The 20,700-nt window shown below is 44.8% G+C and overlaps 1 long non-coding RNA gene across 1 annotated transcript; it reads left to right on the top strand.

Annotated features, from left to right (window-relative positions):
* The first annotated feature begins 685 nt into the window (after positions 1 to 685).
* On the top strand, positions 686 to 19,077 carry LOC128348021 (uncharacterized). Its single transcript, XR_008317879.1, has 3 exons — positions 686 to 780; positions 1,343 to 1,405; positions 18,231 to 19,077. It is a non-coding gene; the product is annotated as an uncharacterized LOC128348021 (long non-coding RNA).
* The last annotated feature ends 1,623 nt before the right edge of the window (positions 19,078 to 20,700 follow it).

Raw genomic sequence — 20,700 nt, 5'->3', positions numbered from 1 at the left:
TGAGTTCCCAGGATTGCCAATCCTCCCAGATGAGTTTCCAGGAATTGGCATCAATCTCCAAGCGACTATTGAAAGTAATCCTGGAAATCTTAATGGCTTGATTGTGAAAAAAATATTGGGTGGGTGGAATCTCCAAGAATAGCTTCAGGCAGAGCTGGCATCCCTAGAGGTGAGGCTGAAACCAGCTCACCACGCAGTTCTACACAAGATTTCTCTCTGACTGCAGCCAACTGCCAGTCTCCATAAATTGCCCCCCTTAGATCCCTGCCATACCAGCCAGCGCTCAATTGCATTCGTTCGAATGCCTTGCATTTTTAATTAAAAATGAAATCACATTTTTCACGCGAAGTGGGAACCGAACTAGAAAGAACAGACGCTCCACTCTTTGCTACAACCTCTTGTTTGGGAGGGAAGGAAGCAGTCCGCTGCCCCATAAGAGCTACGTCACAATCCTGGCTTTCTCTATTGGGTTTTATGGACAGCCCAGGAGTATGGGGGTTAAATCTAGAGAAAAACATCAAGTTGGTTCTTATGCGGTAGTCTATTCTTTCTACAGCGCCTACGTTTTTGTCTAGTCTATGTTCTGGAACCTCCATTTTAAGAATGTCTCCTGTCGCAAAAAGAAAAAAACGGGGTGTGTGTGTGTGTATATGGGTCATAGACAGGAAATGTCGTCATCGACCAAGGGGTCGGAGTTAGAGGTGGATCAATTCAAATTTCAAGCTAGTTCAAGACGGTGAAACCCTCCATGTGCAGGGCAAAATAAGTGGAATTACATAGGTGTTTGATGTAAACATTCTCATAAAGCCGGTGCTTTTAAAGCAGTTCGCTATTGTTAGAGTGTTTTGAAATAGCAATACTTTCCAACACTGTTTTAAACTGTTTGAATATTTTAATTGTTTTGTTTGTTGTAACCCGCCCACTGCGCCCAGAGATGCAAGTTTGGGCCGGTATACAAATATACTAACTGAATAAATACAATACTTTTCTAACCTTCCCCCAATTTCAAAGGGTTTCTTTGAAATAGAAGCTTCGGTCGATGCCGTTTTGAATGTGGCAAACAACAACAACAACGAAGCAAGGCGTGAAATAACTTGTGTGACAGCGCCACCTATTGTCTAAATAAAATGCTAAGGAAAGATTCTGCCCAAGCAAATATCTTCATTTTGTTGGCAGTGGGCAGAATTTGAATTGCCCATTTCTTATCCTTACTTAAAATTCTATCAGGTTGGATTTATTTTAGAAACCAGCCAGATGATACAAAACTTATAAGTAAGGAACTTCATCTTCTGTATAGCTAAGCAAGTTAGGGTTGTCAGCTAATGGTATTTAATATTTTTAGCAGGTTGTCAGAACTGGAGTAAGCAATGTGAGTCAAATTCTAGCTGAGAAAATTTTGCTGGTGGTGAGTATGCACATACTGTTATAATACATCTGTCTGCACTTAGATATGAAATGTGGGTGGTGGCTGCTGTAAGTGAATTTGGCAAGCATGTGGATGGTGTAAAAGCTTGAAACAGGCCCTTTATAAAAAAATAAACTCCAACCTTCATGTTATCCAAGCCAACTATTCAGGGATGTTGGTGTAGGAAGAAATTAATAAACAGAGTAGTATTGGAGGGGTTTCAAATCTAACAAATTGTTCTCAAATGTCGCTAACACCATCTTCTATTTTTCCTCCATTATATTTATAAAGTGCTTGTCCCAGCTTTCACACAGTCCCCATGCAGGTTATACTACCACATGAAGAATTGCTCCTTAATGTAATATGCATGGAGGCAGCTGGCAGTGTTTTGATAGGTGTACTCGGTGAGATGTGTGTTTCTCCCAGTTGTTGCTATAGCAATAGCAATAGCACTTACATTTATATACCGCTCTATAGCCGGAGCTCTCTAAGCGGTTTACAATGATTTAGCATATTGCCCCCCAACATTCTGGGTACTCATGCAGATCATGCTATGCAGATCAGCAAACCAGCCAGGAACAGAGTCATATCACTTCCCTTCCACAGAGTGACTGTCATCTTGTTCCAGGCCACTTCCATCTTAAAATTTCACATCTTCAGGTTATTTTTTTAGGTGACCTGGAAATAAAAACTTTGTTCCCTTTGAGAGATAAAGAGCTATACACAAGCTCAATGGTCTCAGAGTTTCTGAAAATGAAAGTTGACAAAAGAGAGCCTTTCCAGATGGAGGGGTAAAATGTGGGCAATTATATAAGAACAGCCCTGCTGGATCAGGCCCAAGGTCTGTCTAGTCCAGCATCCTGTTTCACACAGTGGCCCGCCAGATGCCGCTGGGGAGCCCACAGGCAAGAGTGCATGCCCTCTCTCCTGCTGTTGCTCCCCTGCAACTGGTATTGAGAGGCATCTTGCCTCTGAGGCTGGAGGTGGCCTACAGACACCAGACTAGTAGCCATTGATAGGCGTGTTCTCCATGAATCTGTCTAAGCCCCTTTTAAAGCCACCCAAGCTGGTGGCCATCAGCACATCCCATGGCAAAGAATTTCCTAAATTAATTATGCGCTGTGTGAAGAAGTACTTCTGCTTGCCGGTCCTAAATCTCCCAGCCTTCAGTTTCATGGGATGACCCCTGCTTCTAGTGCTGTGTGTGTAAGAGAGAGATTTCTCTCTGTCTGCTCCCTCCACTCCATGCATACACTTCGATCATGTCTCCCCTTAGTCACCTCGTTTCCAAACTAAAAAGCCCCAGATGCTGTAGTCTAGCCTCATAAGGAAGGTGCTCCAGGCTCCTGATCATTTTGATAGCCGCCTTCTGCACCTTTTCCAGTTCTAAAATATCCTTCTTAAGATACGGTGACCAAAGGTACTCCCGATGTGGCTGCACCATAGATTTGTATAAGGGCATTATATTAGTATTTTTATTTTCAGTCCCCTTCCTAATGATCCCTAGCATGGAATTAGCTTTTTTCACAGCTGCTGCACACAGAGTTGACACTTTCCACGAGCTGTCCACCACAACACCAAGATCTCCTGGTCAGTCACTGACAGCTCAGATCCCATCAACGTATATAGGAAGTTGGGTTTTTTTGCCCCAATTTGCATCACTTTACTCTTTCTACACTGAACCGCATTTGCCATTTTGTCTCCCACTCCCTCAGTTTGGAGATATCTTTTTGGAGCTCCTCACAATCTGTTGTGGATTTCACTATCCTAAATAGGTTAGTATCATCTGCAAATTTGGCCACTTCGCTGCTTACCCCAAATTCTAGATCATTTGTGATCAAGTTAAAGAACACTGGTTGCAGTTCAGATGGCTGGGGGACCCTACTTCCTACTTCTCTCCATTGTGAAAATTGTCCATTTATTCCTACTCTCTGTTTCCTGTCCTTCAACCAGTTACCGATCCATATATGAAGCTGTCCCCTTATCCCATGATGACTAAGTTTGCTCAAGGGCCTTTGGTGGGGAACTTTGTCAAAAGCTTTTTGGGGAGTCCAAGTATACTGTGTCAACCTGATCACCTTTATCTGCATGCCTCTTGACACTCTCAAAGAACCCTAAAAGTTTAGTGAGGCAAGACTTTGCTTTGCAGAAGCCATGCTAGTCCTTCTTAAGCAAGGCCTTTTCTTCTATATGTTTAACAATTTTGTTCCTAAGTATGCTTTCCATCCATTTACCTGGCACCAAAGTTAAGTTGACCGGCCTGTAATTTCCTGGATCCCCCCTGGATCCCTTTTTGAAAATTGGTGTTACATTGGCTACTTCCCAGTTTTCTGGTTCAGAGCCTGATTTGTAGGGACAAGTTACATATTTTTGCTAGGAGATCAGCAGTTTCACATTTGAGTTCCTTCAGAACTCTTGGGTGGATGCTGTCTGGCCCTGGTGACTTGTTAATTTTTAGTTTTTCAAGAAAGTTTAGAACATCTTCCCTTGTCACTTCAAATTGGCCTAGTTCTTCAGCCTCTAAACCTGAGAATCTCAATTCTGGAGAGGGTATATGGTCAGTATCCTCTACTGTGAAGACAGATGCAAAGTACTCATTCAGCTTCTTTACAATCTCCATATCCTCCTTAATAATCCCTTTCACTCCCTCATCATCAAAGGGGCCGACCGTCTCCCTGGCAGATTTTCCACTTCTGATATATATAAAGAAGTTTTTGTTATTCCCCTTGACACTTCTAGCTATATGCTCCTCAGACTCTCTCTTTGCATCCTTCGTTGTCTCCTTGCATTTTTTTTTTTTTGCCAGAGTTTATGTTCCTTCCAGTTTTCTTCATTTGGGCAGGACTTCCATTTTCTGAAGGGAGTCTTCTTCCCTTTTGTAGCTTCCCTGACTCTACTCATTAGCCATGCCTCCTGAACTTGGTGGTACCTTTCCTCCTCCTTGGTATACATGTCAACTGAACTTCTAGTATTGTGGTTTTAAATACGTTCCATGCTTTCTGGAGTAATTTGACTCTCCTGACTTTCCCTTTCAACTTCCTTTTTACCAGTCCCCTCATTTTTGAGAAGTTTCCTCTTCTGAAGTCCAATGCATCTGTGTTGGACTTCCCTGACAGTTCTCCACGCATATGTAAGCTGAATTGGATCACACTATGGTCACTGTTCCCCAATGGTTCTACAACTCTGTAATCTCACACCAGGTCCTGGGCATCACTCAGGATTAAGTCCAAGGTCACCATCTCTCTGGTTGGTTCCATGACTAACTGTTCTAAGGCCCAATCAGTATGTCTAGAAATTTGGCCTCTCTTTCATTACCTGAATGTGAATTTACTCAGTCTATGTGTGGGTAGTTGAAGTCACCCATTATTACTGCCCTGTTTCTCTTTGATGCCTCTCTTATTTGTTTCTCCAACTCCAGGTCACTCTCAGCATTTTGATCTGGAGGGCGATAACATGACCCTAATAACACATTTCCTTTCAGTCCTCGTATTGTCATCCATAATTATTCTGTGGAGGACTCTGGTCTTCTTTGATATTCAGTGCTACTCCTTCCCCAGTCCTCCCCACTCTGTCCCTTCTATAGAGTTTATATCCAGGAATAACAGTATCCAACTGGTTCTCTACCAGGTTTCTTTTACACCCACTATATCTATGTTTTCATTCATGGCCAAGTACTTTGCTCGGAGGCTTCTGGCATTGGTATATAGACACCTATGCGCCAAGCCCCTCACCTGGTGTTGGTGTGTGCCTCCCAAACACCTTAATTAAAAGAAAAAAGAGAAGTTTTGGATAGCTGGGGATTAGTGAAAAACATCTCGACGGGTCACGGACTAGAAAGGGAGTATGTGCAGTTATGCAGTGGTCTGCAAGAGGTGTGCCCAGGTGCAGAAGTGAGGGGACATATGGGGCAACCTTCAGCACCAGCCCTCCCATGCATCTCCACCCACGTAGGAAGTTGTACCCATGAGGGCAGAGCGGAATCTGTCCAGGTACTATTTCTCCTCCCACTATATTTTGCCCTACACATTCAAGATTGTAGAAATGTCATTTGAAAAGGCTAGTCAGCTATTTGTTGGTTTTAAAATGTGGTAAGGGCTGTGTCTGTGCATCGTCTGGCTATCTAGCAACATTGCCTGTAGAAAAGGAGTTCCATACATTTTCACGTTGCAGAGGCAATATTACCATACCACCTTCCACTAGTGACTACAGAAACCTGATATCGGCTACCTGATCCTAATAATGTTTGCTGTGACTTTAAATTTCGTTGACTGTTGTAAGATTTCATTGATATACCCTCCTGTAACTGGCTTTATCTGGGTGTATTTGCCAGTTTCTACTCTCCTGTTTTGAGGTAAGATAATAGATAACTCAGTTATAGAAGGCCTTGGATGAGGCAGATTGTCTGGTTCCTTGCCAGTGTGTTTCCCACCCTGCCTTTGGAATGGAAACTGCCTTGGTCACCATGGTAGATGAGTTATGCTGGAAACTAGACAGAGAAGGAGAAAGGGGTTGCAGTGGATTTCAGAGAAAACTGTGGTAGTGTAGGGAGAGAAAAGAGAGCATGCTAGCACACTGACTCTCCAAGACTGTTGTGGCTGGGGGTGGTGAGAGTAGGAGTCTAGGCCTTGACAGATTTTTATTTTATTATTATTGGCTCTAGGAGCCAGCCCCAAAATTTAGGAGCCAGACAATAGACACTTGACAAAATTACCAGACTTGGGGGCTGTTCTCATGAGCAGTCAAGGCTGGGTTAGGGCAGCTAAGCCTGGGCTTGGCTGCCCGTGAGAACCAGCAGGAGACAAGTGGCTCCCAGCCACGCATCCGCTGCAAACCTGCCTACAGAACCCTGCTCTTCAAGGAGGTTAAGGGAGCAAGCACACCTTTAGCCCCGTTTCCCTGATCGCCTGCCAGCGCTGGCTGCTTTTAGCCAGTGCTGGGGCAGTGATGGGCGCCTGATTATGACAGAAGTATGCAAAATCTGCTCCAGACAGACACTGGGGTCCCCACTGTGTGGGACAGGGAAGGCGAGTCCCCCCCTGGCCGCAAACCTTTAGCCTGGTGTCCTTGGCTGGAGCTTATTTTCTCTTTCCCACGTAACTCAGTGGGAGTCACTAATGAAACAAGCAGGTGCAACTGGGTAGGATGTCACTTTGAGGCATCAGGGCAAATCCTTGCCCTGCAGTTAATGTGTCCCCCTTTGCTTTCTTCCCTACAACTGAATGTCTACCCCCCCCCCCATGGGAACAAGTAAAGAGCTGTGCTTTGTTGGGCCTCTGGCACTGAGCAGCCTGATAGGGGTCCTCTTGCAAGAGCTATGTGGGTGGTTTGGGGCCAATAACATTTGTATTTTATTTTATTATTTGTATTTTATTATTTGTATTTTATTTGAATACCACCCTTCCAAAAATATGCCTCTGTGGGTGGAGGATTGTGCTCCCCAGGCTGTCTGAAATACATGCCCTGCTGCCCCCAACTTGTCATGACAAGAGGCATTTCAGCAGTGCACACAAAACACTATTTGTCTTTGGTGTGGGTGGATTTGGAAGTCTTTGGGGCTTGAATGGAGAAACAGCCAGCTTGTCAAAGGTTTAGATATATATATAAATATAATTACATATATATATATAGAGAGAGAGAGAGAGAGAGAGAGTTATATTTATGGTGGAGAGTTGTGCAGCTTTATCCAACAGGAGTCCTAATGTTTCTTCTCTAAACCAGGACTTCCCACTGACCTGTGTGGGGAGGGTGAACAGGCCTGCTCTTGTGCCTTTAGCCTGATCGGCAGAAATCAGCAGGAAAAGGGCCAAACTATGTTATGTTAAACATGTCATTGGCCCTGGTTTGCTTTGTTTTCCTTGTTAAACAGCCACAGGAGGTGATTTGGACCGTGGGAATGCTATTGTCGCCACTGTGGTCCCAGTCTGGATCCCTTCCCCAGCTTCTGTTGAATAAAGAAAAGCCAAGCATGTCAGCATGGCCAAGCACCAGTGTGACGTAGGGGTTAGAGGGTCAGAGTAAGACTTGGGAGACCTGGATTCAAGACCCCACTCAGCCATTAATTCACTGGGTGACTTGGGCAAGTCCCTCTCTTTCAGCCTAATCCACCTTAGGGTTGTTGTTAGAATAAAACGGGAGGGGGTAACTATGTATTCCATCCTGAGTTCTTTAGAAGAGTATGATTAAAGGTAAAGTGTGCCGTCGAGTCAGTGTCGACTCCTGGTGACCACAGAGCCCTGTGGTTGTCTTTGGGAGAATAAATAAAAACAAAATGTGGTGTTTGACCCCTAAATTTCTTGCAGAATAAAGACAAGTAGTACTCCTACCAGCTTATGTCTGTTAACGATCCTATAGTTTCTCTGTAGTCATATTTTTAAAAGGTAGTGGGGTAAATCCTCCGCTATCCCCTCTGGTGTAGTGGTTAGAGTGCTGGACTAGGACCGGGGAGACCCGAGTTCAAATCCCCATTCAGCCATGATACTGGCTGGGTGACTCTGGGCCAGACACTTCTCTCTCAGCCTAGCCTACCTCACAGGGTTGTTGTGAGGAGAAACTCAAGTATGTAGTACACCACTCTGGGCTCCGTGGAGGAAAAGCGGGATATAAAGGTAAAAAATAATAAAATAATAATAATAATAATAAATAATTTTTATTATTTATATACTGCTTTTCAACAAAAAAAGGTCTCAATCTAGTTTGGGGGTGGGTGGGGAGGAAGACGGTTCCCTGTCTCCAAAGTGCTCGCCATCTGAAAAGAAACACAAGGGAGACGCCTGTCACTGTCACTGGAGGAACACTGTGAATAGGGACTGTTGCTCTCCTGCTGCTAGATAGAAGAGAGCCACCACTTGAAGAGGTGCTTCTTTGCCTAGTTAGCAGCGTACTGGATGGGTTCCCTTTGGGTGTTTCCATCCGGGTACTGCTTTTCTGCTATGAGTTGCAAGTGGAATTACATGGCTGTTTCCATACCTCAGTAGATACAGGGACACAGTAGACTGTTTTGGGACATGGTAGACTGATCCTCCCCTTTTACTTGTCCTCTTTCCCTTGCACCAGTAGTACTAACAACATCCAGTGCACAGTCATTGCATAGCTGTACTGCTGCTGTTCTAAAGAAAAAAGAAAAAGAACAAAAGAGTCAGATTTGCTCCATTACTCAGAGTGATGGCTTAAGCACAGGGAAAGTACAGGTTGGCCACTGATAGATGACAAAGTCATTCTATTGGGCAATGTCATGGAGTGAATGTCAGTATTCACTCCATGATGTATGAATGCGGTGTAGCTGTCCTGGACTAAGCAGCATAGTCTGTTGTTCCCCACAGAAGGGATTCTTAACTCTCCTGAAAAGCTTTGGGGCTACATAACTGTGTATGTAAGGAGGTTGGGGGTGGGGCACGGGGAGACAACCCTCGCCTTTTGAAGTGGGGAAGGAAGAAAGTAGAACAATTCAATAGCCTCTCCCACCCCTGAGTGGGGCAAGCACTCCAACATCCTATGTCTTTTCCCACCTGTTTTTGAGGTGTGCTAAGAAAATTGAATTTTAGCTCTTTTTAGGCTGGTTCAGTATCTAGCACAAATTCACAGATGATGCTCGAGTTAATATCTATCTATCTATCTATCTATCTATCTATCTATCTATCTATCTATCTATCGTGTGTGTTCTATTTTGTAATAAAGTAGAACTAGCTGGGCTGGGCGCAGAGCATCTGTGCCTCTGACGGCCTGCCTGGCCCGCTTCTCCACCCCCCACCCCCCGTGGTTTCTGGCCGGCTTTCAAGAAAGCCAGCCCGTTCCCTTCTGCTGTGGAGGCTGGCTCGGCCCATTGCTGCCACCTCACCCTGGCGGCCGGGCCAGGCCTGCTGCCTCACCCCAGTGGCCGGGCCGGCCTGCTGCCGCCTCCACATCCCTTTGCTAATCTGCAGCTCTCTTCTGAGAGCTACCACGCATGGGATTAGCGACGGGTATGCCTAGGAGAAATAAATATATAGATGCCTTGGGTATCTTTATGGCAAGGCAGAGTAAACACAAAATAAATACCTAAAGCTGGCCCATTCCCTCCTGTTTCCCCAAGTTTCCCCTGCTAACTTGGCAAAGAGGCACCTTTAACGTGGTGATTCTCTTTATTTAGCAGGGGGAGAGTAACGGGCCCTATCCACCCCCAGCACACTACCTCCAGTGACTGTTGCTGGTGTCTGTCGTATGTTTCTTTTTAGAGTGTGAGCCCTTTGGGGACAGGGAGCCATCTTATTTATTTGTTATTTCTCTGTGTAAACCACCCTGAGCCATTTTTGGAGGGGTGGTATAGAAATCGAATTAATAATATAAAATAAACATACATGGGATGCTCATTACATGTGTCTCAAGTGGGAGCTGATCCCATGGTAAAAGCCTGGGGCGCATGAATCCTCAGAGTTCCTGTAACTTCTTTTAAGTCCTGCTGGCTCAAGGCAGTTCGTTTGTGTCCATTCAGTTACTTCATAAGCTGTACCTGCACATTTAGTTCCACTGCGACAGCACATAACTAGCTTCTTCCTTCATACTTGTTGCTTCTGCCACTGTGTCTTTTTACTAAATTCGCTTGGAGGAATTCCTTTTTGGGGAGCACAGGTCTTGTGCTAGCCATAGTGGAGCCCAGAATGACTTCTTATGAGGCTGTTTTTTCTGGAATGCAGTGACCTATACCAGAAGACAGGATTTATATTGAAAGTATGCTGGCCGGTGCTGTATGTCTTGCAAGGTGAAAAACGGCACCTACTGAAAGTCTCTGCTCTGTACATCCTAACTGCAAATACACGAGCCATATCTTCCCTTCTTAGTGGTCACCCTAGCTGCCAACTGTGGTGATTTTTCTCAGAGCAATTGAGAAACTCGCCAACCTGTTCAAGATGGGAACCTCTCCTGAAGTTGCAAAGTACCTGGGGGGTGGGAGGGAGTTTGAAAGCACACACTCTGTTCCTGAAGAGACAGTCCATTTTTTGCTCATAATGAAACCACTGCGGTGTTCCCTAGTTGGATGTGCAGATTCTATTGGGCACCAAAGTTACGTGGAGTTCTTATAGTACGACAGATCATTTGAATTAAGAGGTTTACCTGCAGGGAACTTCCCTGGGGACTGATGGGCTTATGCAGCATATCTGATCTCTACTGTTCACATGCCCACTGTCTCTGGCACGCTCTGGTCCTTTATCTGCCCATGTGCAGATAGGGACAACAGCAAAGCAAGCATTCTCGGTGCAAGGCAGGACTGACTGTACATGCAGCCCAAGTGGTTGGTTCTGGATTGCAATATTTATAGAGGATCTGGATCCCTTGCAATGTTGCAGTGGTCCTTACTGCACACCTAGCATCATCTGTATACTGCAAGGGGATTCTGGGACACACCTATTGGTTTTGGCTGTGGCCACTTGAAGTAGTGTAATGCCCATCTCCATGATCAGCAATTTTGGCCTTAATTGTGCTGTCAAGACAGTCCTGCATTTGGGCCTCCCCAGAATCTTTCTCTCCCTCTCTTGGTTTTTATAGTTTGCCCCTTTTAATAGCCACAGCAGAAAGTCTTCATAGCACAGATTCTTGAGCACTTCCAAGAATCTTCCTTTTTGAACATCAGCATCTCCAGATCTTTATCTCCAGTCCCCACATCCAACTGATCTCAAAACAGTGCTGCTTTTCTGTATTGGTCGAGTGAAGGAGTGCTCATGTAGCTTGAAAATCAGGGAGGGTGGAGGGAAGATATAGTTTTTACATTCTTCTGTTTGCTTAAAAACACACACAATAAAACAAAGTATTTTTTTTAAAATGCTGACTTTCTATGCCGCTCTTAAAGGTAGGGATCTCTGTCTGTCTTTGTGCCTAGTTGCCCTTGCATTGTGTTGCTTTCTGCACCGGCATCATTGCCTTGATCTGCGAGGTGTTTGGGCACCTTCTGTAGCTGTGCAGAAAACGGGATTTGGTGCACGATGGTAAGAAAAACTGCCACTTCTACACAAGTCTGAAAGATGCAGGAGCCCTGCTTTCCTCCTGTTCAAGTCTAGGGTTGTCACTTTTTTCTTTTTCTTTTTTTAAACTAGCCATGTTCCTGCACCTTTAATGCAGATGTTTAACAGGTGGAGCATACCGTTTTAGCTCCATATTAAGAGGATAGATAGACTTTATTACAGCCATTGACCAGTGCAGATATTAATAAATGTTTCAGCAGCTGATGAAGACACAGGAGAGTAGGGTCAGCAAAGGAAGTTGTGATGTTGAGCTACAAGGCACACGTTAAAGCAGCAAGCGGCTTGGGGGTCTCTTGCTCTGGTACTCAAGACCTGAGTGGTGTGGTTGGTGTGTGTGTGTGAATAAAACTTTCTAAAGAGGGGGGAAACTGATAGCCTAGACGTGACATGTGGGGTGGTGGTTGTGTTGGAATCCATGATCAGGAACTCCCATGTTGTTTGGTTAAATTGAAAAATGTAGGAATCCCCATATCAAAGAGAGACTGCAGCGTGCGCACAGCCTTTCTTTGATTTAAATTGTTGCCCACCCAGCTGCTGTTTGCCCCCGGGGGAAGCATGCAAGTATCCATCGCTTTTTATGGGAGGGAGGATTCAGTTCAGGGAAGCAGCAAAGGGGAAACCCCTGTTCTCTTTCAGGGTTGAGGTCCTGGTAGAATTTCCTTGGCAAGACTACTTTTTAACTTATTTTATATATACTTATTTACACCCTTGTAGCAGATGACCTCAAAACAGAGTCTGAGATCTTTGGAAGTAAAACACTACAGAGAGGAAGCCAGCAACCCATGAAATGGTTTGCAGTCTTGCAGCCTAATCCTTTCCATGGCTAGGGTTGACAGCTTCTGAAGCAGCCCCTCTCACAAGCTTCACCAGCTGGTTCCTTTATATCATACTCCTGTTAAAGGGACAGGAGCGAGTCAGGCTCCCCACCCCCACCCCCTCCCAGCCAGTTGGCAGCTTCACTCATGCCTGACAGGTACTTCTTGTGTAAATTTAATATGAAAGTCCTGATCTGGGACAAGTGTTTCCACCTTGCCAAGCTTTGTTGCCAGGAACAACGTCCCTGTAGAGCCAGTTTCCAGACACTGCAATGTAATCTCAAGTGCCTGGAAGCTCTTTCTTTTGGGGCCATGAAAGACAGCAGAGAGGAAAAGGAGCTAGAGGAGATGTTGCTGCCTTAGAACCACAGAATAAATACGAACCAAACAGGCTGGAGGTAGAGCTGCTACTTTATAACCCGAGAGGCTTCCTGTATAAGAGAGTCTCTCCTACTTGGAGGTTAGCAAGACCTCTCATTGAGCCTTTCGTATTCTAAATGCAGATTTCCTTTTTGGCTAGTATTGCTTTCTGGTTATGTTTTCTACTTTTGGTTAGATACTGTACCACTTGAAATGTACCATATAGGATCTAAGCATGGTCTCACATTGATTCACACTGTTAAAAACAAAAACCAACCTAGTTCTTCTCCGCTGAATGAGCAGCCCGCTGGTAACTGTCCTGTTGCCTTCCCATATAACTTGGGTCATGGTGGCTGTACTTTATATAGGATGCGGGAGCGACTGCTGGACTTTATCCAGATGCAGAAACATATGCAATACATGTCTTAGCTCTCCAAGAATGTGACACAGACTGTGCAGAGTTTCTACAGCATTGCAAATATCACAGGAAGAGAGAGCCTAGCCACAGACGATGACACTGTGGATCAGCTTTTCTAGAAAATCATGACTTCTAGATCAGTGTTTATTGGGGCCCAGAATTCAGGCTAGTGAAAGGTAGGGATGGCAACAGGGCCATAACTCAGTGGCAGGGCATCTGCTTTGCATGCAGAAGGTCCCAGGTTCAATCCCTGGCATCTCCAGGTAGGGCTGGGAAAGACTCCTGCCTGAAACCTTGAAGAAACTAGTCCATGTAGACAATACTGAACTAGATGGACCAAAGGTTTGACTTGGTATAAGGCACCACTGAGATATCTTAAAGGCCAAGTTGAAGACAGATCATCCTGGAGAGAATCTATCTATGTGGTCGCTAAGAGTCAACACCGACTTGATGGCACTTAATCAATCAAATCAAGACAACTTCCTATGTACTCTGCATAGAGTAGCTTAGAAGATTACAAATATTTGAGAGCTTTTTAAATGGAAAAGCAGTATATAAAGTGGTTTCCAAAGGAAAAAGGAATACGACAGTTCCTTGTCGCAGAAAGACTCACAATCTAAAAGAGAACATAAGTTAGACACCAGCAACAGCCACTGGAGGGATATTGTGTTGGGATTTGACAGTAACAGTTGCTCTCCTTCTGCTAAAGTCACCACTTTAGAAGGTGCCCCTTCACTCAGCAGTTTAAGACTTGTATACATTCAGAAATTTGGTAGGAGGCACTTCTCTTGTCCCTGCATATCAAGCTGTGCCTGCTAAAACTCATTTTTCCACACAAGTGTACAGCATTCCTGTTTTTCCCTAGCAGCTGATATTCTGATCTCTCTGCATGCCCCATCAGTCCTAAGCACACTTACAGTTTGATCCTATGCATGCATACTCAGAAGTAAGATTGCAGTTTACCTCGGTCCAGGTAAGTTTATATAAGCTGCACTTGTATGCATATTTACCCGGGAGCAAGTATAACTGAATGGGACATGCTTCCAAGTAAACGCGTGTAGGCCTGGGTGGCAAGGACTGTGTATTTGGTCTATGAATCTCTCCTTGAGCAAGGTATGGGATATAGTGCAAGAGTCTAGTGCAGTGATCTTAACTATTTTCTCTCTCTCTCCAAGTGGGGCTGCTTTGACCAAAAAACTTCCAGTGGGAGAGCTATTTCCCTCTGTGCTGACCTCCTCTGCAAGTGCTGTGCTTTTCTGAGCGCCACGTGGGATGGGGGACTTTCACCAAACGGAGCCATGTCAAGCCCCAGCACCATCTTAGGAGGCATGCAAGGACGGCTGGGGAGTCTAGTCTTTCCCAGCATTTCCCCCATAGAGGTCTATGGGGAAAGCCCGGGACAGGAGTACACTTCCCAGTGCTCCTTGTGCACCTTCCAAGAGGGCACTGGGGCTTGAGAGGGCTCTATTGTCCACCAGCACTGGGGGAAATGCAGCGCTGTGTGGTAGGGATAGTGCCAGGGGAGCTGTGCAGCATATTTGGCTTCAGCTGAATTTTTGCACTGGCCTAAGAAAGGTTGAGTCAGGGAGCCGCACTTTGGGTCAATAGGAGAAACCATTAGCTCCCAGGCCTTGCAATGAAGAATACTGCTCTAGTGAATCATCTCAAACTACAGTTGGAGAAATGGCAACACCTGTTCTGGAATTTTTAAAAGTGTAAAAAATATAAAAGTATTAATGTAATAACTAGCTGGGCTGGGCGCAGAACATCTGCGCCTCTAGTTCTCCCTGCCCGCCTGCCTCTGCTGTCGTTTCCTCCCCCCCCCCCCCGCCGCCGTCACTCTTTTTGCCTACCCGCCCCACCTTCTCCTGCCCACCAGCGCCGTTGTTTTCCTGCCCGGCCACCTGCCTCTGCCGCCATTTCTTTCCTTATTCCGCCTGCTGCAACCACCGTCATTTCCTCACCAACTGCCCCCTGTCCCTGCTTTCTATGCCCAGTCACAGTGCCGTCGTTTTTCTGGCCGGCCATTGGCCGGCCCCTGCTGCTGTTAAATCCTGGGCCCCCTAGCCAGCCGCCGCCACCATTTTCTTCCCCCCGCCCTTCCCCATCGCTATCCGGCAGCTCTCCGAACTCTTGTGAGAGCTGCCACGCATGGGATTAGTCACGGGTATGCCTTAGCGAAATATATATAAAGAAGATTAAACTTATAACTGCCTTGGGATATGTTTTATGAAAGGTGGCATATGCATCTAAAAATAAACAAACAACCAGCTTCTATTAGAAATAATCTCAAGGTGGTTTTTAACGTCTTAAAGAAAGGCAATATAACATGGATTTTAAAATGCAAAAACATGTTTAAAATATTGCTTAAAACCTCCATTAAAACAAACGCAGAAGGGCATACAGCAGGTTTTTCCCAAAGTGCACCTGAGTAAAACAGCCGTTAGTTGCCTGTGGAAGACTAGTCGGGAGGTGAGAGAGAGAGAGGGTGTGTCCAATGAGAGGCGTGCTTTCACACAGCCAATCCAAGCAGTACACACAACAAGGTTAGCAATAGCACCCATTGGTCTCCTGCCTGTCTGCATGGCTGGCTTCCCACCTTGAATACAAGAGTGTCCCAGAGAAAGGGACATCATGGCTTTCCCAGATATCCTACCTGTATGCCCAGGTTCATGCTACTGGCTTCAGCACCCAATTGAGATTAACAATGACGTCAGTAGTTAGCACATTACGGGAAGTCAGTAACTGGCTGCACCTTAAAACTGGCAGAGGCCCTTCATTTCCTTCAGTTCAGTTGTCTGCATGTTGATTTAGTGTGTGTTCAGGAATTTTTGCTCCAAGATTTAGAAGAATGTTTGAGTTTAGGCATGTATTGGTTTGGTCAATTCCTTCTGCTTTGACTCTCTGTCAAAGGGAAACTCTCTTGACATGAGGAGCAAAGACTACTGCATAGTGGATTAACAACTGAGTATATGGGGCAACAAGCTAGCCTCCCTCTCTCTTGCCTTGTCAAGAGCTATCTTCAAGGCAGCTATTCAACAGGTGAAGCATCTACCAACTTTCACTTTATCTCAATGGCAGGAAAGGCTTGTCTTGATGATTGATTGTTTGCTGTGCAGCTGTTAGTGGCACAGGAAACATTGCTGAATTGGTTTAGCAATACAGCCCACTCACTCTGCACACTCTGTAACTGCCAGAAAGAGTTGGACAATCTTTTGCCTAAAATGTGTTGAAAGCTTGGAGTTGACCCTGTGCCCAGAGACTGTGTATTCTCTAAGGTGACATTCTCAACCAATGTCCATGTTAGGTTAGTCTTGTTTTGGGAGGGGGTCTCATCAATGTATGTAAAGGTATCTCTGCTTATGGAGAGAGTTTATATATATATAATTTTCCCCCTGGATAACTCCTCCAAGTCTTCCATTGCAACAAATAGCAACTTTGCGGGGTAGGGGTGGGAGCAGCGATTCAGGAAGGGTTTTCAACAGGAAAACAGCACAGAATTAAAGGGCTGAGCAACGTCTCCTGTGTCTATGCCGTGATCCCAGTACAGATCAGCACCTCATATGGCTGCTAGTTGAAAGTGAAAGTAAACTTAGATGACACATTTAAGGCCATGTCTGGTTTGACCCTTAGTTGTGCCTAAGCTCATTGAAATGGGATCTTACGTGTTAAAGCGTAAATGGGAGACTTAATACACAATACTTACTGTAGATAAATTTAAAATACAATATTGAAAAGACAACTGGTCCTATCCACCCCCAGCACAGTACCTCCAGTGACTGTTGCTGGTGTCTATCTTATGTTGCTTTTAGATTGTGAGCCCTTTGGGGATAGGGATCCATCTTATTTTATTTTTTTTTATTTCTCTGTGTAAACCGCCCTGAGCCATTTTTGGAAGGGCAATATAGAAATAGAATTAATTAATTAATTATTAGTACAATAACAACAACAACATAGATGTTGGCGGGGGGGGAGATACACTATACGTGTATATGTTGAACATATTGTAATATCTATTTAGAATCTGCTTTCTGTAGAATCAGAGTTTCCTACTGCATGTAGCTTCACAAAATTATCTCTGATTTCTCTGGTAAGTGCTGCAGTGATAGCCACTTTAGATAATAATCTCTGTAGCAACCTGTGTGGCAGTTCACGGGCAGAATATCACCTGCTGCTCCTGCTGCGCACCACTGAATCGGGAGAGGGGGATTCTTAAGAGGGAGCACCATAAAGCTTTGTGGAGGCACCAGAGCTGGTGTCCCAGTGTCCCCATCATGCGGGCGTACGGTTCCAGAGCGGCTAGCAACTTCTGGTGTGGGCTACTGATGCCCCCCTGCCCCATCCCCTGCTGGGTACTCCTGTCCGCTCAGCATTGTGCACTTAGCCTCTGTGCTTCTGCTTTATGGTGCCTCCCACTAAGGCCACCAGATTCCCTCTCCTGCATTCATAGGAACATAGGAAGCTGCCATATACTGAGTCAGACCATAGGTCCTTCTTGCTCTTTATTGTCTTCACAGACTAGGAGCGGCTTTTCCAAAGTTGCAGGCAGGAATCTCTCTCAGCCCTATTTTGGGAGAAGCCAGGGAAGGAACTTGGAACCTCCTGCTCTTATCAGAGTGGCTCCATCCCCTGAGGGGAATATCTTCCAGTGCTCACACTTCTAGTCTTCCATTCATTTGCAACCAGGGTAGTCCTTGCTTAGTTAAGGGGACAAGTCATGCTTGCTACCACAAGATCAGTTCTTTTCTCCTCTGCTCTCCTCTTCCACAATTTAGTGGTGGAAGTTGATAGTTTATCCATAAACTGCTTCATGAGCCCCTGCTGATCCAGCTAGGACTACTGCAACAGAAGCCTGGTTTTGACCATGTTATCTTGAAACTCTTGTTCCAGCCAGCCGGTCAGATAAAACATATCTCTTGGGCAGAAAAAGAGGACAATGCAATAGACAGTGGGTTAGTATTATCTGTGTGCCACAAACAAAGTCTCTACTCATATCTGCCTTCAGTGGCCACAGTTTGGAGCCTAAGTGTTGTAAATGCTCTTTATTATTTCCATCCTATGTCTCAATCTGGGGACGGGGGGGGGGATGCAATCAAGGGGGAAAGTGCCCGATGAACTGTCATATCCTGTTGCCTAATCACATCTTCAGTTCTAATTTGTTAGTGGTTTAACAGTTAATTTATTGTGCTCAAGTATAACAAAGAGAACCCATAGTCTCCTAATATTTTTGAACCTTTCAGCTTGGATTTGGACCAGGATATTTAAACCACCTTCTCCTGCAAGCTCCTGCAAGTCCACTGAGGTCACCTTTGTGGGTCCTGCTCCGCATCCCACCTTTGTCCGAGGTGCAGTTGGTGGGAACACGGCCTTTTCAGCGGTGGCACCTAAATTACAGAACTCTTTGCCCTGGAGGCTCATCTTATATCCTCTTTGGTGTTTTCACATCTGGTGAAGACTATTTCGCCATGCTTATGGGCTTGAATGACTCTTGGCATTTAAAAAAATCAAATGTTTGTTTGTTTGTTTGTTTGTTTGTTTATACGTTTTATATCCCGCTCTTCCTCCAAGGAGCCCAGGGCGGTATATTGCATTATATCTATTTTTGTCTGGTTTTTTGTTTTTTATAACTTTGTTGTTACGTCTTTTGGGACCAAAAGGCATATTATAAATAGATGATACACAAAATGTTGATTTACTTTCAACAGGATAGAACTTAATAGACTATTCAAAAAATAATTCTTAAAAAAATTCTAGGGATGTTCATTCTTAATCCATCTTATTTTTATTTATTATTTCTCTGTGTAAACCACTTCGGAAACTTTTTGTTGTTGAAAAGTGGTATATAAATATTTGTTGTTGTTAATAATTAATAGCACCAACTCCAACTGCAGTCCTCAATAAGGATAGCAGAATGCTAAGAAGTGGACCAAATGTGATCCTAAAAAATTGCTTTGCAGAGTTTCCAATTAGGACAAGCTACTGTGTGGCTAGATTTACCAGTTTGCCTTTTATCCAGTGTGTCTTCTAACAGGGATTCCCAGATGTTGCTGACTACAACTCCCATAATTCCTAGCCAAAGGCCATCATACCTGGGGATGCTGGGAGTTGTAGTCAACAACATCTGGGAATCCCTGTTAGAGGGGATGCTGCTTCTCTCCCTTGTGTTTCAGGGGTCTGTCTTTGCACCTTTAACATGTAAAGCCAATGTATAATCGGCACAAAGCCGCTGAGAGAAATGTGTGGAGCTTGGAATTTAGTATCCTAAATACATTGACACCCAACTTGATGCTTTGTTTTTCACTTGATCCAGGACCCTGGACCAGGAGTAGCAATGTGGGTTATGAACCAGTTTCTGGGGACATGGTTTATTCAATGAGACAGAACAGGTTAAATTCAGATGAGATGGCTGGGGTCAGGGAAACCAAGTGCTCTAGCTGTAAGGAGGTTGCCATAGTCACTTTGAGAACCTTAGAATCAGAAAAACAAAATGCAAATGTAAAGATAAAATAAAGTTGTGGTGGTGGCAGCATTACATCACACAGTCCTGACAGACCAGATCGGAGTCCTGACAGACCAGATCGGTAACCTCAAGGTGTTGCTTAATCCAGAACTATTCCTGGAATTCCAAGTAGTGTCTTCAGCCAGGTGTGTTGAGTTATCAGTTGCATCTGACACACTATCTCTTTGGGGAAAACTGGGACGTGGTTGACATCGCATATCTGTTAGTTGCCCCAAGGACTGACTACTGCGATATATGGTATATGTAAGACTGCCCTTAACTGCCAGTCTTGCATATATCATATTGCAGTAGTCGGTCTTAGGGGTTCAGGAGATACAACTAGTGCAGAATATCATAGCTGGACTACTTCTGCAGTTGGGTAGATATGAACCACCTAATGGCGCAGCAGGGAAGTAACTTGCCTAGGGAGCAAGAGGTTGCTGGTTAGAATCCCCACTGGTGTGTTTTCCAGACTGTGGGAAACACCTATATCGGGCAGTAGCAATATAGGAAGATGCTGAAAGGCATAATCTCATACTGCACAAGAGATGGCAATGGTAAACCCCTCCTGTATTCTACCAAAGAAAACCATATGGCTCTGTGGTCACCAGGATTCGACGGCACAACTTTACTTTAGATATGAACATGCTCAACTAGTGCAGCAGCATTTGCACCAGTGTTCCCTCTAACAGGGATTCCCAGATGTGGTTGACTACAACTCCCACAATCCCCAAGCAAAAGCCACTGCGGCTGGGGATGCTGGGAGTTGCAGTCAACAACATCTGGGAATCCCTCTTAGAGAGAACAGCGATTTCCACTGGCCAAGTATGAGCTTCTCGGCATAATTTAAGCTTCTGACCTTCAGTTTATGACCCTTGGAGATCCTATATCTTAAAACTGTTTAAGGAATATAGAATCAATGAGAGTCCTGTGTATTTTAAGGACGCAAGCCTGCACGCTTTGAAGCCAGCGTGGTGTAGTGGCTAGAGTGCTGGACTAGGACTGGGGAGACCCAAATTCATATCCCCATTCAGCCATGTTACTTGCTGGGTGACTCTGGGCCATTCACTTCTCTCTCAGCCTAACCTACTTCACAGGGTTGTTGTGAGGAGAAATTTAAGTATGTAGTTCACCGCTCTGGGCTCCTTGGAGGAAAAGCGGGATATAAAATATAATAAACAAATAAAAATAAGCCTCTTGAACTCAATGAG

The sequence above is a fragment of the Hemicordylus capensis genome, chromosome 2 (genome assembly GCF_027244095.1).
Source record: "Hemicordylus capensis ecotype Gifberg chromosome 2, rHemCap1.1.pri, whole genome shotgun sequence".
Lineage (NCBI taxonomy): Eukaryota > Metazoa > Chordata > Lepidosauria > Squamata > Cordylidae > Hemicordylus > Hemicordylus capensis.
This window is presented reverse-complemented; position numbering and strand designations above follow the sequence as displayed.